Here is a 22,861-nt window from a genome sequence, read left to right as displayed (position 1 = left end):
CAGTCCTGATCATCCATGTGGTTCCAAAATGCTGACAACTTTTATCCTTCAGGCAGAAGTTTGGTAGAGACTCTCTGGGGACCAGTCAGAGGACAGACCTAAGACACTGACATTCCCCAACAAACAACCACTGAAGCTGACAAGCAATTTCCTCAAACTCAAAGCTTCTAATCAGCTCTTTGATTTTGCTACTGGAACCTGAACAGACAGTAAAGGATTATTAGATATTTGAAAGAAAAAAAAGCCTCTAATACAAAAGATAGAAGCCAAAGTCAACAAATGGGAAAACGTAACTCAGAGGAAACTATGTGGAGAAAGAAAGAAAATGTTTAAGCATTAATATTCTCAGAGATAAGAGAAGATACTGCACCCACAAAATAAGAATAGGATGTTAAAAGAAAAAAATATTGAAAGGGAAAAAAAGACCTTTTGGAAATTTCTGATAGCAAAAATGAGAAATTCAACAGAAAATATTGAAGATAAGATTGAGGAAACAGCCCAGGAAGTACAGCAAAAATGATGGAAAGCAGGAGAAAAAAATAAGAAATTTAGAACACTGTTTCAGGAGATTCAACATCAAATAATGAGAGAACAAGGAAAAAAAGGAGAGAGAAATTACCAATAAAAGAATTTATGAAAATTTGCCCAAAGAGTATGAATTTTCAGACAGAAAGGGCATACCATACACTGAGCACAACTGATGAAAATCAATTCACACTAAGACACATAACTGAAATTTTGGAATACTAACAAGGTTAAAGAGAAAACCCAAAATGGAAAAGGAAGGGTGGTCGCAGTAAAAGTTTCAGGAATAAGCATGGATTTAGACTTCAATAACACTAAACTCAAGAAGACAACAGAGCAATGTGTTTAACATTCTTACTGTTCAGTCGCTAAGCCGTGTCCGACTTTGCAACCCCATGGATGCATGCCAGGCTTCCATGTCCTTCACTGTCTCCCAGAGTTTGCTTCAACTCATGTCCATTGAGTAGGTGAAGCCATCCAACCATCTCATCCTCTATGGTCCACTTCCTCTCCTACCTTCAATCTTTCCCAGCATGAGGGTGTTTTCTAATGAGTCAGCTCGTCACATCAGGTGGTCAAAGTATTGGAGCTTCAGATTTAGCAACAGTCATTCCAATGAGTATTCAGGGTTGATTTCCTTCAGGGTTGACTGGTTTGATCTCCTTGCAGTCCAAGGGACTCTCAAGAGTCTTCTTCCGCACTACAGTTTAAAAGTATCAATTCTTTATCATTCAGCCTTCTTTATGGTCCAACTCACATCCATACATGACTACTGGAAAAACCACGGCTTTGACTATACATACCTTTGTCAGCAAAGTGATGTCTCTGCTTTTTATTTGAAACTTAGAATATTGCATCAGTTGGGATGGGCTTAGTTATGCTGTAGTAATAAAAAACTCCAAAATCAAAGATGATGCATGTCCATTTCAGTTCAGCAGAACCTAGGTTGTTGTCAGTCAGTCAGTTCAGTTCAGTCACTCGGTCGTGTCTGACTCTGTGACCCCATGAATCACAGCACGCCAGGCCTCCCTGTCCATCACCAACTCCCAGAGTTCACTCAAACTCATGTCCATCAAGTCGGTGATGCCTTCCTCTGTCGTCCCCTACTCCTCCTGCCCCCAATCCCTCCCAGCATCAGGGTCTTTTCCAATGAGCCAACTCTTCACATGAAGTGGCCAAAGTACTGGAGTTTCAGCTTTAGCATCAATCCTTCAAATGAACACCCAGGACTGATCTCCTTTAGAATGGACTGGTTGCATCTCCTTGCAGTCCAAGGGACTCGCAAGAGTCTTCTCCAACACCACGGTTCAAAAGCATCAATTCTTCGGTGCTCAGCTTTCTTCACAGTCCAACTCTCACATCCATACATGACCACTGGAAAAACCATAGCCTTGACTAGATGGACCTTTGTTGGCAAAGTAATATCTCTGCTTTTCAATATGCTATCTAGGTTTGTCATAACTTTCCTTCCAAGGAGTAAGCGTCTTTTAATTTCATGGCTGCAATCACCATCTGCGGTGATTTTGGAGCCCCCCATAATAAAGTCTCCCACTGTTTCCACTGTTTTCCCATCTATTTCCCATGAAGTGATGGGACCAGATGCCATGATCTTAGTTTTCTGAATGTTGAGCTTTAAGCCAACTTTTTCACTCTCCTCTTTCACTTTCATCAAGAGGCTTTTTAGTTCCTCTTCACTTTCTGCCATAAGGGTGGTTTCATCTGCATATCTGAGGAAGTGCGCTGGCTGCAACGGACTGCGCGGAGAAGCACGGGGGAGAGGAGCTACCCCTCGCCCAAGGTCAGGGGCAGCGATGGAGAGTGCCAGGCTGCGTCAGCACAGGAGCAGCCGAGAGGAGCTACCCCATGTCCGAGGTCAGGGGAGGCGGCAGAGAGGAGCTACCCCATGCCCGAGGTCAGGGGAGGCAGCTGAGAGGAGCAACCCCACATCCAAGGAGCGGCGGCTTCATGGGCACAAGAGGGCTGAGAGGAGCTATTCCACGTTCAAGGTCAGGAGGGCTGGCCGTGAGGAGATACCCCTCGTCCAAGATAAAAGAAACCCAAGTAAGATGGTAGGTGGGCAGATAACACTGAAACGATAATCACAGAAAACTAGCCAATCTGATCACATGGACCACAGCCTTGGCTAACTCAATGAAACTAAGCCATGCCATATGGGGCCACCCAAGACATGGTGGAAAGGTCTGACAGAATGTGGTCCACTGGAGAAGGGAATGGCAAACCACTTCAGTATTCTTGCCTTGAGAACCCCATGAACAGTATGAAAAGGCAAAATGATAGGATACTGGAAGAGGAACTCCCCAGGTCAGTAGGTACCCAATATGCTACTGGAGATCAGTGGAGAAATAACTCCAGAAAGAATGAAGGGATGAAGCCAAAGCAAAAACAATACCCAGTTGTGGATGTGACTAGTGATAGAAGCAAGGTCCGATGCTGTAAAGAGCAATATTGCATAGGAACCTGGCATGTCAGGTCCATGAATCAAGGCAAATTGGAAGTGGTCAAACAGGAGATGGCAAGAGTGAACGTCGACATTCTAGGAATCAGCGAACTAAAATGGACTAGGTTGTTGTAGTTACTACCTATTTCTATGGCAGAAAAGAAAACATGACAAATGGGTCACACCTCTTTAAAGAACTCTATAGTAAGCGCTATACATCATACTTGTTCAAGTTTCCTAGGCTACATGGATTTGCCTAATTCCATAAAGAACCAGAAAGTGCAACACTACCGTGTGCCCAGAGAAAGGACTAAATACACATAATTACCAGTCTATCCTCTGATCTCTATCTAGTGAGCAACCTCACTCTCCTTACCAAGCAACCTTACTCTCCTTACCAAGGAACATATACTGACCATCTCCCCAAAGGGCAACAACCCAAAAGTTCCAGGTAGAAATAGTAACAAATACAAAGCTCCATATCTCTCAAAGTACAACCCCAATATATCACAGGGGTTACAAGATCCTCCTTTCTTAATCTATAGGCCCATGAAATAAATAAGTTTTATGCTCCACATATCCAATATACAGTGGTGGAACAAGGATAGGATAACCCCAATAACCAGTACCACTCAGAAAGAGAAAGAATGGAATTAGCCAGAACTCTGAAATCCTGCTGGGCAGACACTTTCAGGGCCCCATTCCTGGGAGCAAGGCTGTTGCTGGATTAGGCTCCCATTATGCTCCCTGTGAGTAAGTCTTTTGTCCATTATACTCCATTGCTCTTTCCTCTATAAAATTCTTTTCCATTATTTTGTTTGACCACAACTGAAGTAAATATAGGAGAATATGAACTTTTTGAGAGTTAAGCCTCTTTCTCAGATCACTTCCTACTGATAGAATTATTTTAGGTTCTTAAATAGTCTTTCTCAGAAAGACAAATGCCTTATGACATCACTTACACATGGAATCTAAAATATAATACAAATCAATGTACCTATGAAACAAAAACAGATTCTTATGGGGCAGCCAGAATGGGAAGGGAGTTTAGGGGAGAGTAGATACATGTATATGTATGGCTGAGTTCCCTTGTTGTCTAACTGTTAATATGTTTTACTCCAAAATAAAAAAGTATTTTTAAAAAATGGACTCAGACAGAGAACAGACATGTAGTTGCTAAGCAAGGGGGCAGGGGATAGGTTGGGAAGGAAAGAAGTGGGAGTTTGGAATTAGCAAAGGCAAACTGTTATATATAGAATGGGTGGTATTGTACAGCACAGGAAACTGTATTCAATATCCTGTGGTGAATCATAATGGAAAAGACTGTGAAAAGAATATGAAAAAACAATATATATAACTGAATCACTTTGCTGTGTACAAGAAATTGACATGACATTATAAATCAATTATATTTCCATAAAATTTTTGAAAAACAGTCTTAATATAGACTGGTATTCTTTTGGCAATACTTTTTATTTTTTTTAATTTTAATTATTTATTTTATATAAATTTATTTATTTTAATTGGAGGCTAATTACTTTACAATATTGTATTGATTTTGCCATACATTGACATGAATCCGCCATGGGTGTACATGTGTTCCCCATCCTGAACCCCCCTCCCACCTCCCTCCCCATCCCATCCCTCTGGGTCATCCCAGTGTACCAGCCCTGAGCACCCTGTATCATGCATCGAACCTGGACTGGTGATTCATTTCACATATGATAATATACATGTTTCAATGCCATTCTCTCAAATCAAATGCCCTCTCCCACAGAGTCCAAAAGACTGTTCTATCACCTGTGTCTCTTTTGCTGTCTTGCATACAGGGTTATCGTTACCATGTTTCTAAATTCCATATATATGTGTTATTATACTATATTGATGTTTTCCTTTCTGGCTTACTTCACTCTGTATAATCAGCTCCAGTTTCATCCACCTCATTAGAACTGATTCAAATATATTCTTTTTAATGGCTGAGTAATACACCATTGTGTATATGTACCACAGCTTCTTATCCATTCGTCTGCTGATGGGCATCTAGGTTGCTTCCATGTCCTGGCTATTATAAACAGTGCTGTGATGAACATTGGAGTACGTGTGTCTCTTTCAATTCTGGTTTCTTCAGGTATATGCCCAGCAGTGGGATTGCCGGGTCATATGGCAGTTCTATTTCCAGTTTTTTAAGGAATCTCTACACTGTTCTCCATAGTGGCTGTACTAGTTTGCATTCCCACAAACAGTGTAAGAGGGGTTCCCTTTCCTCTACACCCTCTCCAGCATTTATTGCTTGTAGACTTTTGGATAGCAGCCATTCTGACTGGCGTGAAATGGTACCTCATTGTGGTTTTGATTTGCATTTCTCTGATAATGAGTGATGTTGAGCATCTTTTCATGTGTTTGTTATCAATCTGTATGTCTTCTTTGGAGAAATGTCTGTTTAGTTCTTTGGCCCATTTTTTGATTGGGTCGTTTATTTTTCTGGAATTGAGCTGCAGGAGTTGCTTGTATATTTTTGAGATTAATTATTTGTCAGTTGCTTTGTTTGTTATTATTTTCTCCCATTCTGAAGGCTGTCTTTTCATTTGGTTATAGTTTCCTTTGTTGTGCAGAAGCTTTTAATTTTAATTATGTCCCATTTGTTTATTTTTGCTTTTATTTCCAATATTCTGAGAGGTGGGTCATAGAGGATCCTGCTGTGATTTATGTTGGAGAGTGTTTTGCCTATGTTCTCCTCTAGGAGTTTTATAGTTTCTGGTCTTACATTTAGATCTTTAATCCATTTTGAGTTTATTTTTGTGTATGGTGTTAGAAAGTGTTCTAGTTTCAGTCTTTTACAAGTGGTTGACCAGTTTTCCCAACACCACTTGTTAAAGAGATTGTCTTTAATCCATTGTATATTCTTGCCTCCTTTGTCAAAGATAAGGTGTCCATAGGTGCATGGATTTATCTCTGGGCTTTCTATTTTGTTCCATTGATCTATATTTATGTCTTTGTGCCAGTACCATACTGTCTTGATGACTGTGGCTTTGTAGTAGAGCCTGAAGTCAGGCAGGTTAATTCCTCCAATTCCATTTTTCTTTCTTAAGATTGCTTTGGCTATTTGAGGTTTTTTGTATTTCCATACAAATTGTGAAATTATTTGTTCTAGCTCTGAAAAATACTGTTGGTAGCTTGATAGGGATTGCACTTAATCTATAGATTGCTTTGGGTAGTATACTCATTTTCACTATACTGATTCTTCCAATCCATGAACACAGTTTATTTCTCCATCTATTTGTGTCCTCTTTGATTTCTTTCACCAGTGTTTTATAGTTTTCTATATATAGGTCTTTTGTTTCTTTAGGTAGATATATTCCTAAGTATTTTATTCTTTTCATTGCAATGGTGAATGGAATTGTTTCATTAATTTCTATTTTCTCATTATTAGTGTATAGGAATGCAAGGGATTTCTGAGTGTTGATTTTATATCCTGCAACTTTACTATATTCATTGATTAGCTCTAGTAATTTTCTGGTGGAGTCTTTAGGGTTTTCTATGTAGAGGATCATGTCATCTGCAAACAGTGAGAGTTTTAATTCTTCTTTTCCAATCTGGATTCCTTTTATTTCTTTTTCTGCTCTGATTGCTGCGGCCAAAACTTCCAAAACTATGTTGAATAGTAGCAGTGAGAGTGGGCACTCTTGTCTTGTTCCTGGCTTTAGGGGAAAGGCTTTCAATTTTTCACCATTGAGGATAATGTTTGCTGTGGGTTTGTCATATGTAGCTTTTATTATGTTGAGGTATGTTCCTTCTATTCCTGCTTTCTGGAGGGTTTTTATCATAAATGGATGTTGAATTTTGTCAGAGGCTTTCTCTGCATCTATTGACATAATCATATGGTTTTTATTTTTCAATTTGTTAATGTGCTGTATTACACTGATTGATTTGCAGATATTGAAGAATCCTTGCATCCTTGGGATAAAGCCCACTTGCTCATGATGTATGATCTTTTTAATATGTTGTTGGATTCTGTTTGCTGGAATTTTGTTAAGGATTTTTGCATCTATGTTCATCAGTGATATTGGCCTGTAGTTCTCTTTTTTGTGGCATCTTTGTCAGGTTTTGGTATTAGGGTGATGGTGGCCTCATAGAATGAGTTTGGAAGTTTACCTTCCTCTGCACTTTTCTGGAAGAGTTTGAGTAGGATAGGTGTTAGCTCTTCTCTAAATTTTTGGTAGAATTCAGCTGTGAAGCCGTCTGGTCCTGGGCTTTTGTTTGCTGGAAGATTTCTGATTACAGTTTCAATTTCCAGGCTTGTGATGGGTTTGTTAAGATTTTCTATTTCTTCCTGGTTCAGTTTTGGAAAGTTGTACTTTTCTAAGAATTTGTCCATTTTCTTCCAAGTTGTCCATTTTATTGGCATACAGTTGCTGACAGTAGTCTCTTATGATCCTTTGTATTTCTGTGTTGTCTGTGGTGATCTCTCCATTTTCATTTCTAATTTTATTGATTTGATTTTTCTCCCTTTGTTTCTTGATGAGTCTGGCTAATGGTTTGTCAATTTTATTTATCTTCTCAAAGAACCAGCTTTTGGCTTTGTTGATTTTTGCTATGGTATCTTTTGTTTCTTTTGCATTTATTTCTGCCCTAATTTTTAAGATTTCTTTCCTTCTACTAACCCTGGGGTTCTTCATTTCTTCCTTTTCTAGTTGCTTTAGGTGTACAGTTAGGTTATTTATTTGACTTTTTTCTTGTTTCTTGAGGTATGCCTGTATTGCTATGAACCTTCCCCTTAGCACTGCTTTTACAGTGTCCCACATGTTTGGGGTTGTTGTGTTTTCATTTTCATTCATTTCTATGCATATTTTGATTTCTTTTTTATTTCTTCTGTGATTTATTGGTTATTCAGCAGCATGCTGTTCAGCCTCCATATGTTGGAATTTGTAATAGTTTTTCTCTTATAATTGACATCTAATCTTACTGCATTGTGGTCAGAAAAGATGCTTGCAATGATTTCAGTTTTTTTTAGTTTACCAAAGCTAGATTTATGGCCCAGGATGTGATCTATCCTGGAGAAGGTTCTGTGTGCACTTGAGAAAAAGGTGAAATTCACTGTTTTGGGGTGAAATGTCCTATAGATATTAGGTCTAACTGGTCTAGTGTATCATTTAAAGTTTGTGTTTCCTTGTTAATTTTCTGTTTAGTTGATCTATCCATAGGTGTGAATAGGGTATTAAAATTTCCCACTATTATTGTGTTATTGTTAATTTCCGCTTTCATACTTGTTAGCATTTGTTTTACATATTGCGGTGCTCCTATATATTTATAACAGTTATATCTTCTTCTTGGATTGATCCTTTGATCATTATGTAGTGTCCTTCTTTGTCTCTTTTCACAGCCTTTGTTTTAAAGCCTATTTTATCTGATATGAGTATTGCTACTCCTGCTTTCTTTTGGTCTCTATTTGCATGGAATATCTTTTTCCAGCCCTTCACTTTCCATCTGTATGTCTCCCTTGTTTTGAGGTGGGTCTCTTGTAGACAACATACATAGGGGTCTTGTTTTTGTATCCATTCAGCCAGTCTTTGTCTTTTGGTTGGGGCATTCAACCCAATTACTTTTATGGTAATTACTGATAAGTAAGATCCCATTGCCATTTGCTTGATTGTTTTGGGTTTGAGATTATACACCCTTTCTATGTTTCTTGTCTAGAGAAAATCCTTTAGCATTTGTTGGAGAGCTGGTTTGGTGGTGCTGAATTCTCTCAGCTTTTGCTTGTCTGTAAAGCTTTTGATTTCTCCTTCATATTTGAATGAGGTCCTTCCTGGATACAGTAATCTGGGCTGTCAGTTATTTTCTTTCATCACTTTAAGTATGTTCTGCCATTCCCTCCTGACCTGAAGAGTTTCTATTGAAAGATCAGCTGTTATCCTTATGGGAATCCCCTTGTGTGTTATTTGTTGTTTTTCCCTTGCTGCTTTTAATATTTGTTCTTTGTGTTTGATCTTTGTTAATTTGATTAATATGTGTCTTGGGGTGTTTCACCTTGGGTTTATCTTGTTTGGGACTCTCTGGGTTTCTTGGACTCAGGTGACTGTTTCCTTCCCCATTTTAGGGAGGTTTTCAACTATTATCTCCTCAAGTATTTTCTCATGGTCTTTCTTTTTGCCTTCTTCTTCTGGGACTCCTATGATTCGAATGTTGAGGGGTTTAACATTGTCCCAGAGGTCTCTGAAAATTGTCCACATTTCTTTCATTTTTCTTTTTTCCTCTCGGTCTCATTTATTTCTACCATTCTATCTTCTACCTCACTTACCCTATCTTCTGCCTCTGTTATTCTACTGTTGGTTCCCTCCAGACTGTTTTTGATCTCATTTATTGCATTATTCATAATGTATTGACTCTTTTTTATTTCTTCTCTGTTCAGTTCAGTTCAGTCGCTCAGTTGTGTCCAACTCTTTGTGACCCCATGAATCGCAGCACGCCAGGCCTCCTTGTCCATCACCAACTCCCGGGGTTCACTCAGATTCACGTTCATCAAGTCAGTGATGCCATCCAGCCATCTCATCCTGTTGTCCCCTTCTCCTCCTGCCCCCAATCCCTCCCAGCATCAGAGTCTTTTCCAATGAGTCAACTCTTTGCATGAGGTGGCCAAAGTACTGGAGTTTCAGCTTTAGAATCATTCCTTCCAAAGAAATCCCAGGGCTGATCTCCTTCAGAATGGACTGGTTGGATCTCCTTGCAGTCCAAGGGACTCTCAAGAGTCTTCTCCAACATCACAGTTCAAAAGCATCAATTCTTCGGCACTCAGCCTTCTTCACAGTCCAACTCTCACATCCATACATGACCACTGGAAAAACCATAGCCTTGACCAGATGGACCTTAGTTGGCAAAGTAATGTCTCTGCTTTTGAATATGCTATCTAGGTTGGTCATAACTTTTCTTCCAAGGAGTAATCGTCTTTTAATTTCTTCTAGGTCCTTGTTAAACCTTTCTTGCATCTTCTCAATCCTTGTCTCCAGGCTATTTATCTGTGATTCCATTTTGACTTCAAGATTTTGGGTCATTTTCACTATCATTATTCGGAATTCTTTATCAGGTAGATTCCCTATCTCTTCCCCTTTTGTTTGGTTTGGTGGGCATTTATCCTGTTCCTTTACCTGCTGGGTATTCCTCTATCTTTTCATCTTGTTTATATTGCTGCATTTGGGGTGGCCTTTCTGTATTCTGGCAGTTTGTGGAGTTCTCTTTATTGTGGAGTTTCCTCACTGTGGGTGGGGTTGTATCAGTGGCTTGTCAAGGTTTCCTGGTTAGGGAAGCTTGTGTCGGTGTTCTGGTGGGTGGAGCTGGATTTCTTCTCTCTGGAGTGCAGTGAAGTGTCCAGTAATGAGTTTTGAGATGTCAGTGGGTTTGGTGTGACTTTGGGCAGCCTGTATATTGAAGCTCAGGGCTATGTTCCTGTGTGGCTGGAGAATTTGTGTGGTATGTCTTGCTCTGGAACTTGTTGGCCTTTGGATGGTGTTTGGTTTCAGTGCAGGTATGGAGGCATTTGAGGAAATCCTATCGATTAATGTTCCCTGGAGTCAGGAGTTCTCTGGTGTCCTCAGGATTTGGACTTAAGTCTCTTGCCTATAGTTTTCAGTCTTATTCTTACAGCAGCCTCAAGACTTCTCCATCTATACAGCACTGATGATAAAACATCTGGGTTAAAGATGAAAAGTTTCTCCACAGTGAGGGACACCCAGAGAGGTTCACAGAGTTACATGGAGAAGAGAAGAGGGAGGATGGAGATAGAGATGACCAGGAGGAGAAGAGGGGAAATCAAAAGGGGAGAGAGAGCAAGCTAGCCAGTAATCATTTCCTATGTGCTCTCCACAGTCTGGACCCCTCAGAGATGTTCATGGAGTTACACAGAGAAGAGAAGAGGGAAGAAGGAGAAAGAGGTGGCCAGGAGGAGAAAAGGGGGAATCAAAAGGAGAGAGACAGATCCAGCCAGTAATCAGTTCCCTAAGTGTTCTCCACAGCCCAGAACACACAAAGAGATTCACAGAGTTGGGTAGAGAAGAGAAGGGGGAGGGAGGAGATAGAGACGACCTGGTGGAGAAAAAGGAGAGTCCAAAGAGGGAAAGAGCAGTCAAGCCGGTAATCTCGCTCCCAAGTAAAACCGGGTACTTAAGATTGGGTTCTTAAAGGTACAAAATTGATAACAAATACCAAAAAGCAAAGATTAAAAATCTAGAGTAGAGGTTGGATTCTCAAAAATACAATATTAAAGAAAAAAACAAAGTCACAAAAATTATAAAATATATATATATGAAGTTTGCTTTAAAAAATAGGGTATTTTTTCTTTGCAAAGTAATAATAGGTTATAAAAATAAAAATTAAAGGAGTAATAGAGGACTTAAAAATAAAAATTTTTAATTTAAAAAATGATAATAGTAAAAATATATCTAGGACTTTCTCAGGTGTTGTTGTGGACAGTGTGGGGTCAGTTCATTTTCAGATAGTTCCTCGATCCGGCTTATACTTCTTAAGATCTATAGGCCTCTTCCTATGCAGTCGGTGCTATCTGCAGGGTTTTAATCTATCACACCTGTCACTTCCAAGGCGGTTCCCTCTGTTTGTTTTAGCTTCTTCTGTTTGCTGGTCTCTTCGGTGTCTAATTGCCACCCTGACACAAGGGGGCGGTGGTGGTCACTTTTTAAGGCTCACTTGTTCAGTCGTGCTGTGGGGAGGGAGGAACACTGCAAACAAATAACACTGGCGTGTGCTCGCAGTGTCTCGGCCACACTGGGTTTGCCCCTGCTCACTGCGTGTGTGCTTTCCCAGTGTACACTGCTTAGGCTCTAGGTTGCTCTGCCAGGAACTGTCTGAGGCCAGCCCTGGGTTGTATGCACTTCCCAGGTCTGAGCCACTCAGGTTCAGGTTCTTGGGTACTCCACAAAGGCGCAGACTCGGCTGGGCCTGTGTTTTGTGCCCTTCCCAGGTCCGAGCACCTCAGGTGACCAGGTGCTTGGCAAGCACGGTTGCCCCCAATTAAAAGTTGTGACTTATTGCCTCCTCCATTCCCGCCACTCAGTTTTCTGGGTGTGCAATCGGCACACCTTCTCAGGTGTGCCATGTTTCTCTTCTGGGGAGCTGATCTCTGGTTGTGACCCTCCTGGCGGATGTCAACCATCCAGAATCCCAAGAAGTCTTGGTTAGCAACAAAGCCTGCTTGCAGTTTGGTAGATGATGCCTCTCTGGGGCTGCGATTGCCCCCTTCCAGCTCTGGCTGCCCTCGCCTGCCTGTCTCTGATGGGTGATGGGCCGGTCTGCAGCTGTCTAGCTCTGCTCAGTTCTTTGTTCTGTGAGCCAGCTTGGCGGTGTCTTAGGGCTTTTCACAGGATAGCTATCCCACAGTTTGGGTTGCTATCTCAAGTTAGTTCCCTCAGATTGCCCTTGGGGCATTCAGGCCCTGTCCTTACCCTAAGCAATGCAGCCCGTGCCTCCCTGTCCAGCCCCGGCTTGCTAGTGGCGGATGCAGGCATCTGCACTGCTTCTCCACTGGGAGTTGCCATTAGGCACGTAATCTGTGGGTTTTAATTATTTATTTATTTTTTCTCCCGGTTATGTTGCCCTCTGAGGTTCCAAGGCTTGCCACAGACTCACCAGTGAGAGTGTTCCTGGTGGAACTTCTCTTCCAAGTTCCTTGGAAACTTGTCTCTTTTTTAAGACTCGCTTCCCAGGATGGATCTCCGCCCCTACTTCTTTTGTCTCTTTTTATCTTTTATATTTTTCCTACCTCCTTTTAAAGACAATGGGCTGCTTTTCTGGGTGCTTGATGTCCTCTGCCAGCTTTCAGAAGTTGTTTTGTGGAATTTACTCAGCGTTTAGATGTTCTTTTGATGAATTTGTGGGGGAGAAAGTGGGCTCCCCACCCTATTCCTCTGCCATCTTAAGACCGCCAATACTCTTTCAATATCTTATATTTTTACCTATTTGATTCTTTCAGCAGTAGAATCCAGTAATCATGCCCACATTCTTTTAGAGACATAGTTTCTAAAGTTTTGGTCTTTTTCTTATCTCCATATTTTCTGTCTTTACCTAAAGATCAGTGCACCTTGAGCCTATCCAGATTTCAAGGGAGATCCATGGTTTTACTATTTCCCTTGAGACATTGGTCTTATCAAAGTAATAACTGGGTGCCACATCCTTGAAGGATCTTTATCTTAAACATCTTACCCTAGTCAGTTTCTAACAGAGGGAGTGAAGACCATGCCCTTATTTTGGCCTTTTCCATAACAATCAACTTTAAGTGGCCTTTCTTATTCAAAACTTCTGTTAATTTTATCTCTTATTATTTGGACTCCAAAGTTAAGTGGCTTTCCTGACTATTTCAAGGCTCTAAATTTTTGGAGGGGCTTCCCCTGTGGCTCAGTGGTAAAGAATCTGCCAGCAATGCAGGAGCCACAAGAAACCTGGGTTCAATCCCTGAGTCAGGAAGATCCCCAGGAGGAGGAAATGACAACCCACTCTAGTATTCTTGCCTGGAGAATCTGATGGACAGAGGAGCCTGGCAGACTACAGTCCATGGGGTCGCAAGGAGTTGGACATAACTAAGTGATTAAACAGCTACAGCAGCAAATTTTTGGAATTCTCTATTCATTTTTATTTCTGCTTCTATATTGGACAATTCTTTTTTGAGAACACTCTAATGATTTTGCCAAACATAGTCAATAATAACCAATCATATGCTAACATATTGTTTTCCCACACCTTCATCTTGAATTTAAATTTCCTTAAGAATGTGATCTGACCCCCAGACAATTTTATTAAGTATCTCCCACTGCATAATGTAAACTGTCACCTCTGTACCCTCTAATAAAGTTCTTTATAGTTCACTGTTCAACCCCTAGGCCGGGTTATTTTTTATATAAAGGGTTCTTTTTTTTTTTTAATAAGTACCCTGTTTCTAAGCATCTATATTGATCTGTCAGGATGAGCTAGATTATAACATGACAACAAACAACTCCTGAATCTCAATGGCTTAAAACAATGAAAGTTTTACTTCTTTTTCTACTATATGGTGGGAGATATATATCTCAATTCATTCTCACTCAGGGACCCAGGCTGACAGCATCTCCAGCATCTCAAATGTATCAGTCACAACAGCAGAAAGGAAACACAGTGAAGTACATACCATCTCTTAAGGCCTATGTTCAAAGACAATCTTCTACTCACATTTTGTTTTCTAAAGCAAATCACACTGCAATGCCTAAGTTCAAGAAGATAAGGGCATGCAATCCTGTAATGAATTTGTGAATGACATTAAATGCTAGTGTAAATTCTATACCCAGCTAGGCTGTCATTTGATATGAAATATAATAACTAAAATGTTCAATTCTGTAAAATCTCAGAAAGTTTATCTTTCTTCTATACTGTTTCATAAGGCTTCAGAGCAAAACAATAGAGTAAGTCAAAAAAGGGGGCAGGCATAGACAAAGCAAAGGGAATCTCCTAGATGGAGACAGAGATCCTAAATAATAAGTACCCACAACACACAGAGTTCATATTGGAGAAGTATGAATCAAGAGATAGAATGTCCTCACAATACCTTTCCATTTGCACCATGGATCCAAAATTACCAGAGGATGCACTTTATCAAAACAAAGAAGAAAAGCAAGACAGAAAAAGACATGAGATTTGGAAACAATTAATCTAATCCAAGAAAGAGACAAGGAAAACCAGAATGGGGGCAAAAGAAATACCCAGGATGATTGGAGAGTAGCCTGATGACCTTAAGAGTCATCAGCCCAAAAAGAAGGAAAATACAGGTCTGCAGAAGGGATGTCTCTAATTATTTTTAATGAAAGTAATAGATTTCCTGATGAGACTGGCCTTGTGGTAATAATACTGAGAGGCTATAATGAGGGGTAGAAGAATTAATAATGAGTAAACATAAAACTACATAAATTAAAAACCAGGGCAACTTTAGGAGAAATTAGAAGAAAGAAAAAAGTATACAGCTATTCAGTTGTGAATAGCTGTATAGATATATGATGTATATACTAAACGTTGATATATTTAAAATTGCAAATAGTGATATTGGTGAGTTAAGTAAACATTTATCTATCATAAATAAAAGTGGATGGATGTCTAAAAGTAGTTAATTAAAAGATGCCACCCCACTCCAGTATTCTTGCCTGGAAAATCCCATGGACAGAGGAGCCTGGTAGGCTGCAGTCCATGGGGTCGTGAAGAGTCGGACACGACTGAGCGACTTCACTTTCATTTTTCACTTTCATGTACTGGAGAAGGAAATGGCAACCCACTCCATTGTTCTTGCTTGGAGAATCCCAGGGACGGGGGAGCCTGGTGGGCTGCCGTCTATGGGGTCACACAGAGTCGGACACGACTGAAGCAACTCAGCAGCAGCAGAAGAATGAATACATATATACATAATACAAATATAGTGTGTGTGTGTATATATATATGTGTGTGTATATATATATTAATATATATATATGGAAAAAAATGTTAAAACAGAGATGTTGCCTCTGGGGAGGAAGATTGGGGAGAGGAGAAAAGGATGGAAGAGGAAACCACTATATTTGATTATAAACTTCCTGGTATTATTTGACTTTGTAAACTATAGGCATATACTGCCATCAAGAAAATTAAAATTAAAGCCAAACAGAATCCCACACATTTAGGTAATTCTGATGTGCAGGTAGAGATTCAACCAGTCCATTCTAAAGGAGATCAGCCCTGGGTGTTCTTTGGAAGGAATGATGCTAAAGCTGAAACTCCAGTACTTTGCCTACCTCATGCAAAGAGTTGACTCATTGGAAAAGACTCCGATGCAGGGAGAGATTGGGGGCAAGAGGAAAAGGGGACGACAGAGGATGAGATGGCTGGATAGCATCACCGACTCAATGGATGTGAGTTTGAGTGAACTCCAGGAGTTGGTGATGGACAGGGAGGCCTGGCGTGCTGCAATTCATGGGGTCGCAAAGAGTCGGACACAACTGAGCGACTGAACTGAACTGAGAGAAATCTCTGTCCCATCCACTTTTTTTTAATATTTATTTATTTGGCTGCGCCAGGTCTTAGTTGTGGCATGCAGGACCTTCGATCTTCACTGCAGCATGTAAGATTTTTAATTGCAGCATGTAAACTCTTGGTTGCAGCATGTGGGATCTAGCTCTCTGACCAGGGACTGAACTCGGCCCCCTTGCATTCAGAGCTCAAAGTCTTAACCATTGAACAAGCAGGGAAGTTCCTGTCCCATCCAATACTGAAAACTGTGCAACTTTCCTTGCTAAGTAATTGTTTGACTCCAACTTGAATATCTCCATAAAAAAAAATTCACTATACAAAATTCTACCTGTACAATGTAATTTTTTACAACCCTAATTTTTATAATATATCTGTTACAGATACTGGAGGATAAAAATACAGAGATCCTACAAGGCTATACTGGCCCAGTCCACTTCCAGGGGTTAAAGTAGTTAGAAAAGTAACAAATGTCTCTTAATTCTCCCGCAGTGAGTGATTATTCAAGAGGGTGGGGATTTTCATTGGGCTAGAGCCCACTGCCCTAGCAATCACAGTGGAAACAATCTCTCTCAGAATGGAAGGGAGGGCTGAGGAGTTCTAGGAATTTCACATTTTAGGTCTCTTCCTCTGGCTTTGACTAATGGCACAGCTTATACTACCCTGAAGACTCCCAGAAGCTGAGGTGGTGAGACGTTTCAGAAGAGAGGGAGCTAGATGAAAGACTTATAAATTGTACAGGCTTTTGGATCTAGAAAGTAGATTTCAAGCTGGGAGACCTGTTTTTAATGCATCATTTCCCTCGTCATATCCCCAGGCAGCCTACTCCATCCCCAGGAGCTGCTTGAAGGGTTTCATGACAGAGGAAGTAGTACAGCTGTTTAAAGCACTGATTTTCAATACTGCAGATTAATGAATTATACTTTTTAAAACTCAGTCCAAAAGAAACTAGGGAGGTAGTAACAAATAACAGAAATGACAGAAAAACAAATAGCAAAGATGTAGATTTAAACCCAACTGCGTTGACAATAACATTAAATGTAAATCATCTAAATACCCAAATTAAAAGACAAAGATCATAAAGCTGGATGAAAAAGCAAGACCCAACACTTGAAACATAAAAGACACAGCTAGATTAAATGTAAAAGAATGGAAAGAGATATAGCATGTAAACACTATTCAAAAGAAAGCTGAAGTGGCTCTACTAATATCAGACAAAGTAGTTTGTTGGGCAAAGAATATTAACAGGAAAATAAGGACATTTCATAATGATAAAGAAGTCAATTATTCAAGAGAACATAGCAATCCTAAATGTGTCGATCCCTAATAAAGGACATCAAAATATATGAAACAAAAACTAACAGAGATCTTTAAGTATAATACACCATATTAACAAAACAAATACAGACAATACCCAACATATAATTCAACTTAAGATTTTTCAAGTTTAGGATGGTGCATAAGTGGTATTCATTCAGGAGAAACTGTGCTTCTAATTGTGAAGTCTGATCTTTTCTTGGGCTGGCGATGTGCAGCATGCTACTTTCTTGTGATTCAGGGCAGTAGCAGCAAGTCTCATCTCATAGTCAGCCACGCAATCATGAGGCAAACAACCATTTACTATGATACAACTAATCCGTTTCTCATTTTTGGTACAGAATTCAATAAATTAGAAGAGACACTTAGTAGTTTATTATAAAATATGCTCTGTCAGATTGTTTTTTCCCAGCTGTAGACTAATGTAACTGTTCTGAGCACATTTAAGATATGCTAGGCTAAGAAGAAATTCCTTAGAAGAAATGGAGTAGCCCTCATAGTCAACAAGTGAGTCCAAAATGCAGTACTTGGGTGCAGTCTCAAAAATGCCAGAATGATCGCTGTTCGTTTCCAAGGCAAACCATTCAATATTACAGTAATCCAAGACTATGCCCCAACCACTAATGCCAAAGAAGCTGAAGTTGAACAGTTCGATGAAGATCTACAAGACCTCCTAGAACTAATACCAAAAAGATATGTCCTTCTCATCACAGGGGACTGGAATGTGAAAGTAGGAAGTCAAAAGATATGTGGAGTATCAGGCAACTTTGGCCTTGGGGTATAAAACGAAGCAGGCAAAGGCTAACAGAGTTTTGCCAAGAGAAGGCACTGGTCATAGCAGACAATCTCTTCCAACAACACAAGAGATGACTCTACACATGGACATCACCAGATGGTCAATACCAAAATCAGACTGATTATATTCTTTGCAGCTGAAGATGAAGTTCTATACAGTCAGCAAAAACAAGACCAGGAGCTGACTGTGGCTCAGATCATGAACTCCTTATAGCAAAATTCAGACTTAAACTGAAGAAAGTAAGGAAAACCACTAGACCATTCAGGTATGACCGAAATCAAATTCCTTACGATTACGCAGTGGAAGTGACAAATAGATTCAAGGGCATAGATCATATAGACAGAGTGCTTGAAGATCTATGGACAGCAGTTCGTGACATTGTACAGGAGGTGGTGACCAATACTATCCCCAAGAAAAAGAAACACAAAAAGGCAAAATGGCTGTCTGAGGAGGCCTTACAAGTAGCTGAGAAAAAAAGAGAAGTGAAAGGCAAAGGAAAAAAAGGAAAGATATACCCATCTGAATGCAGAGTTCCAAAGAATAGCATGGAGAGATAAGAAAGCCTTCATTAATTATCAATGCAAAGAAATACAGGAAAACAATAGAAGGGGAAAGACTAGAGATCTCTTCAAGAAAATTAGAGATAACAAGGGAACATTTCATGTAAATATGGGTACAGTAAAGGACAGAAACAGTATGGACTTAACAGAAGCAGAAGCTATTAGGAAGAGGTGGTAAGAATACACAGAAGAACTATACAAAAAAGATCTTCATGACCCAAATAACCATGATGGTGTGATCACTCACCTAGAGCCACACAACCTGGAATGCAAAGTCAAGTAGGCCTTAGGAAGCATCACTATGAACAAAGCTAGTGGAGGTGATAGAATTCCAGTAGAGATATTTCAAATCCTAAAAGATGATGCTGTGAAAGTGCTGCACTCGATATACCAGCAAGCTTGGAAAACTCGGTAGTGGCCATAGGACTGGAAAAGGTCAGTTTTCATTCCAATCCCAAAGAAATACAATGCCAAAGAATGTTCAAACTACTGCACAATTGCACTCATCTCACACACTAGCAAAATAATGCTCAAAAGTCTCCAAGTTAAGCTTCAACAGTACGTGAACCGAGAACTTCCAGATGTTCAAGCTGGATTTGGAGAAGGCAGAGGAACCAGAGATCAAATTGCCAACATCCGCTGGATCACAGAAAAAGCAAGAAAGTTCCAGAAAAACATCTACTTCTGCTCTATTGACTACGCCAAAGCCTTTGACTGTGTAGATCACAACAAACTGTGGAAACTTCTTCAAGAGATGAGAATACCAGACCATCTTACCTGCCTCCTGAGAATCTGTATACAGGTCAAGAAGCAACAGTTGGAACTGGACATGGAACAACAGACTGGTTTCAAATTGAGTAAGGAGTACATCAAGGTTGTATATTGGCATCCTGCTTATATATGCAGAGTACATCAGGCAAAACGCTGAGCTGGGTTAAGCACAAGCTGGAATCAAGATTGCCGGGAGAAATATCAATAACCTCAGATATGCAGATGACACCACCCTTATGGCACAAAGCAAAGAGGAACTGAAGAGACTCTTGATGAAAATGAAAGAGGAGAGTGAAAAAGCTGGCTTAAAACTCAACATTCAAAAATGAAGATCATGGCATGTGGTCCCATCACTTCATGGCAAATAGATGGGGAAACAATGGAAACAGTGAGAGACTTTATTTTCTTGGGCTCCAAAATCTCTGCAGATGGTTACTACAGCCATGAAATTATAAGACGCTTAGTCCTTGGAAGAAAAGCTATGACCAACCTAGACAGCATATTAAAAAGTAGAGACATTACTTTGCCAACAAAGGTCCATCTAGTCAAAGTTATAGTTTTTCCAGCAATCGTGTATGGATGTGAGAGTTGGACCATAAAGCTGAGCATTGAAGAATTGATGCTTTTGAACTGTGATGTTGGAGAAGACTCTTGTGAGTCCCTTGGATTACCAGAAGATAAAACCAGTCCATCCTAAAGGAAATCAGTCCTGAATATTCATTGGAAAGACTGATGCTGAAGCTGAAGCTCCAATACTCTGGCCACCTGATACAAAGAACTGACTCATTGGAAAAGACCCTGATGCTGGGAAAGATTGAAGGTGGGAGGAGAAGGGGACGACAGAGGATGAGATGGTCGGATGGCATCACCGATTTGACAGACAAGAATTTGAGCAAGTTCCAGGAGTTGGTGATGGACAGGGAAGCCTGGCATGCTGCAGTCCATGGGGTCGCAAAGAGTTGGACAGGACTGGGCAACTGAACTGAACTGAGGTTAAGCTATGATATTTGGTAGGTTAGAGGTATTTGACCACATTTTCAACTTAAAGTATTTTCAACTTACAATCAGTTTATCCAAATGCATCCCCATCATAAGTCAAGGATGATCTGTATATAATCATCTCAGTAGATACAGAAAGAGTCATTTAACAAAATTTAAATCTATTTCTGATATTTTTAACTCTCAGCAAATTATAAATAGAAGATAATTTCCTAAACCCAATAAGGGCATTTTAAAATTCCTGTATTTATATAGTGGTGGAAGACTGAATGATTTTCTATTAAAACCAGGAACAAAGCAAAGATGTTAGCTCTCACCACTTCTATTTAACATTGCACAGGCAATCCAAGCCAGTGCAATAAGACAAGAAAAAGGAATCATGGCACTCAGATTTGAAGTGAATGTTAAAACTGTCTTTATCACATGGCAAGATAGTCTCTGTAAAAAAATAAAATCAATTTACAAAAAAGCTATGAGATTAAGAGAGGCAGGATACAAGGCTAAATATAAAATTATATTTCTTTTTTTGTGCGTGCAATAATGGTCACTAATTTTATTTCTTTAAATCATCGCCATGACCCTAAATGGTACCATGACTGAACTATTATTTGCAATGAACCAAGGCTTAGAGGAAACAACTGTATTTCTATATACTGAGAATAAACAACTGGAAGATAACACTGAAAAAGTAATTGTGCTAAAAAAAAAAACTTCAGGGACAAATTGAACACATTGCTGAGAGATATAAAGCAAGCCTAAATAAATAGAAAAATGAAACATGTTCATGGATCACAATACTCAGTATTGTTAAAATGTTACTCCTCCCCCAAAAGACCTATAGATTCAGTGAAAGCCTTATCGAAAGACCAGTGGGATGTTTTTAGAAATCAACAGCCTAATTCTAAAGGAAATGCAGAAGACCTAGGATAGACAGGAGGGACACTTGGAGGACTTATACTACTTGACTTCAAGACTTATGATAAAGCTACAGTAATCACGGCAGTGTAGTAATGGAGTAAGGATAAACATACAGTTTAATAGAATAGAAGAGGCCAAAAATATCACCAGCACATATGGCCAACTGATTTTTCACAAAGATACCAAGTAAATTCCATGGGAAAAGAAAGTGTTCTCAACAAATCGTGCAGAAAGAGAGACAGGAAGACTGAGGGTGAGATTGTGAGAGAGAACCTCAACACATATCTTATACCTTATATTTACAAAAGTTAACCTGAATCATGGACCTACATGTAGACCTAAAACTATAAAGTTCTAGAAAAAAAATATGTATTACCTTGAGTTAGGCAAAGAGTTCTTAGGGCACAAAATCTAACTACTAGAACTGAAAGACACCTTTAAAATTAGATCAAGGCTTGTTGTAGGCAAATAAAAGAGCTACTTTACACAGTTGATTCCAACTATTTTCAGTCCCTCTCTGCTGTCTCCTGTAACACCCTCCCCTCTTCCATTATCCAAACTTTATCATAACCAACTCTTACTTACGGTCCTGTCTCAGCTTCAGTGTCATTTCCTCCAGGAAGCCTTCCCTGACACCCTAAACTGGGTCAAGCACTCCTCCTTTGATTACCACTTAGCCCTCTCTATTGTATTGGCCTGTATCACTCTCTAGTTTGGAAGCTCCAAAGGGAACTCAGATGGTATTTGCCTTGCTTACTCTTATTCTCAGTGCCCAGCACATGGTAAATCCTCAGTACATTTTATTGGATGAACAATTGTGTGATCATATTCCTTTTTTCAATTTTTATTGTTATAGAGTAAACATAACATAAAAATTACCATCTTAACCATTTTAAGTGTATAATTTAGTGATATTAAATACAGTCATAATGTGCAACCATCAGCACCATCCATCCCCATAACTATGTACGTATATAGTGATATACATAGGTAGATATACCAGCTTTCATTCACTGATGGATACTTAACATCGTTTCTTGGCTATTTCAAATAACCCTGCAATAAACATAGGAGTGCAAATATGTCTTCAAGACTCTGCTTCATTTCTTCTAAGTATACACTTAGAAGTGGAAGCGCTAGATCACATGGTACTTCTATTTCTGTTAAGGAATTTCTGTACCATTTTTCCATAGAGGCATACCAATTTACATTTCCACCAACAGTGCACAAGGACTCCCTTATTTCACAGCTTCACCAACACTTGTTACATCTGGTATTTTTGATGAAATCCATGCTAATTGGTGCAAGGTGATATCTCATTGTGGTTTTGATTTGCATTCCCTGATGATTAGTGATGTCGAGCATTTTTTCATGCACCTCTTGCCCATTTGTACGTCTTCTTTGGGAAAATGCTTATTCAGCTTCTCCATCCATTTTTTTAATTGGATTGTTTGTGCTTTTGCTACTGAATTGTATCAGTTCTGTATGTATTTTGGA

This window comes from Capra hircus, chromosome 15, assembly GCF_001704415.2.
Source record: "Capra hircus breed San Clemente chromosome 15, ASM170441v1, whole genome shotgun sequence".
In the NCBI taxonomy this organism is placed as follows: Eukaryota; Metazoa; Chordata; class Mammalia; order Artiodactyla; family Bovidae; genus Capra; species Capra hircus.
This window is presented reverse-complemented; position numbering follows the sequence as displayed.